At 39.5% G+C, this 2,892-nt stretch overlaps 1 long non-coding RNA gene across 1 annotated transcript; it reads left to right on the forward strand.

Moving 5' to 3' along the window:
* The first annotated feature begins 655 nt into the window (after positions 1-655).
* Positions 656-2,892, forward strand: LOC116089023. The gene is made up of 2 exons (XR_004118109.1): positions 656-845; positions 2,754-2,892. It is a non-coding gene; the product is annotated as an uncharacterized LOC116089023 (long non-coding RNA).

A 2,892-nucleotide genomic window follows, 5' to 3' on the forward strand; every position in this document is an offset into this window, starting at 1 on the left:
ATAAGGGCTCACAGAAATGACGAACAGAGAACATCCATGGGAGGAACCTAAGCCCTCTGTGCATATGTAATAGCTGGACATCTCAGTCTTGGATCCCTTTCCCCTAACTGGGTTGCCTTGCCTAGCCACAAAAGAAGATGTGCCTAGTCCTACTGCAAGTTGATATGTCAAGGCTGTTGATATCCATGGAAGGCCTCCCCTTTTCTGAGGAGAAAGGGAGGAAGGGGGTGAGAAACAGAGATGGGAGGAGAGGAATGTGGCAATAGGATGTAAAGTAAAGCCAGGTGGTGGTGGCACACACCTTTAATCCCAGCACTTGGGAGGCAGAGGCAGGTGAATTTCTGAGTTCGAGGCCAGCCTGGTCTACATTGTGAGTTCCAGGACAGCCAGAGCTACACAGAGAAACCCTGTCTCAGAAAAAAAAAAAAAGATGTAAAGTAAATAAATAAAAAATAAAGAAATAATTTGTTTATAAACAAATTGAAAAAAGGAGGTGAAAGTGGGAGGACTTGGGAAGAAGGGGGGGTTGTTCATTAGGAAGGGAGGGGAATGAGAGGAAAAGGGGAGAAGAAGTGTTAAAGAATAAGTAAATAAAAACCAAGCAAAATGTTTCCTATTTTCCAGACAGTAGTGGATAAAGCAAAGGATCGAGTACAGTAGGTCACAGGCATCTCGACGTAACTACGTTGTTCAAGATTTCACAGAGGGAAAGGCTCTGTCTGAGGACTCGTCGACTCTCAATGCACGGACTGGAGTTGTAGTTATACTTTCCCCAACCCAAGCCATTTATGTATACTGCATTGTTTCTATGGAAGCTTGCATGGAATACAGACATTAAAAAGCAAGTGAGTTCAAGTATGTAATTTGAAGAGCTCAGTTTGGGATGCTGATCTAGTGGAATTTAGTGAGGCACTGTTTTAAGCATCTGGCCAGGGGCCATGCTGTTCTTGCTTGAACTGATTCTAGCCACAAAGAAGTTCAAGGAAGGACAACAAGAACATTTTCCCACTCTGGCCTCCATTTCACATTGGTACATATTTTGTTGGTGACAGGGTAAGTTCTACAGAAGGTTTGAAAAATAAATCTCAAAGAAATTACTGGTTGTAAACAGATATGTTCACTGAACTGAGAATATTATTTTTTCCTTTGTTCTATTCAGTTCTTAGAAATTCAAAGTTCATACAATAGGCTCATAAAAAGGTAAATTAGTAATTCACATGTATTAGAACAAAGAAATATCATAAGGTGTGCATGTGTGTACTAGAGAGCTTAGACATACCAAGAGTTCAGTAACTAAAGAGCTATGGTTTCAAAAGCTGTATGGTTTCCAAAGTCAATATAGTCTTGTGTTTCATAGAGACCCAGATCCAAGATCAAGGTTGTTTACTGACAAGAGTAGACCTTGAACTGAACTTAACAAGGTCTTTTGGGGGAGGGGCCATTGGCACCAGACTAAACTTGCATGTAGCTTTGATCTTTTGGGTATTTATGCTTATATTAAGGTAATTTTATATTCTTAGGTTTACAGGCTCTAGTCAGACGATATGTCAAACCAAACAACCCAGCAATGCTATAGATACATCTTAAGAATAAGAAATCAAAGGTCTATGAACTGGTAGGCAAATGCCATTTACTGCAATTTCTGAAAAAGGCAAATTGCTTTCTACAGAATTGCTCCTGTGTTGTAATTCCTGCTGGGGACATCAGTTGATTTGGTTAGGGACTCAGTTTATTATTTATAATTTAGCAAAGATAGCTATCAAGAAAAATAAGGCATGTACAGTTCCTTTCCAAGGCTTTGTTGTTTCAGAGTGCATGTGAAAACCACAGAAATTTCCAAGTTTAATATTTGTGTTATTGTAATATAAGTCTGAACCATACACAAGGGACAACATGATGGTGGTACATAAATCAAAGTCGCCAAGGATGCTCATGAAAATGAAGTCAGCCAGCAATGCTGGGGAATCTGGGAAAAGCTCGATATGGAATGAGAATTAGGATCTATCTCTCAGACAAGAAGGAAGGAACTGGAGCCATATCTGCCCACCGGGTAGCCTTTCCTTGTTCTCGTCATCCCTCCCTATCACCCCACTAACCTTGTATCCTTGGGGCTGGGTGTGGTTAACAAATATGTCCACTACCTCTGTATCACTTGTTATTTTCCCACATTTGGAACATACTACTAGCTGTTGTTTATCTTGCAAGTGAAGACAGAGTTCTGAGTGACTTTTCCAGAGACACATAAGAATAAGTATCAGAAATAGGAATCATAGATCTTTCTCAGTTTGAGTAATCTATTTCACCAGACTACTCAGAACTGAGATGGACATTTGTATTGGGTGTGGGGGTAGGGAGACCCCTGGCTACTTATCATCTAAATAGCTGATAGACATGTATTAGTGACTCTAAATACTGATCTCTACTTTCAGATCTCTAAAGAAGTAGGAATTACTTTGGATAAAGCATTTTTTTTCACTTAAAATTGGTTCTTCATTCCCAGTTTCCCCTCCAAAAAACAAAGAAACAAACACAAACAAACCCCTGTTGCTCCCACTGGGAATGGAGAAATTTACATGTAAATAAAGAAAATATCTAAAAATAAATAAATAAATAAATAAATAAATAAATAAAAATTGGTTCTTCATCAGAATTAATTTTCTTAGGTAAGTTTGGATGTTAGTTACTTTTCTATTGCTGTGGTAAAATATCATGACCAAAAGCCACTCAAAGAAAAAAACTATTTTGCCTTACAGCTCCAGAGGCAGAGTCCATGATGGCCAGAGAAGGATGACAGCAGGTGGCTGGAGTAGGAGGCCAGGAGGTCCCATCTCAACTACACACAGAAGCAGAGTGAGAAGAGCATGTGGGGGACAGCGATAAATCCTTAAACCC

The sequence above is a fragment of the Mastomys coucha genome, unplaced genomic scaffold, assembly GCF_008632895.1.
Source record: "Mastomys coucha isolate ucsf_1 unplaced genomic scaffold, UCSF_Mcou_1 pScaffold14, whole genome shotgun sequence".
NCBI lineage: Eukaryota > Metazoa > Chordata > Mammalia > Rodentia > Muridae > Mastomys > Mastomys coucha.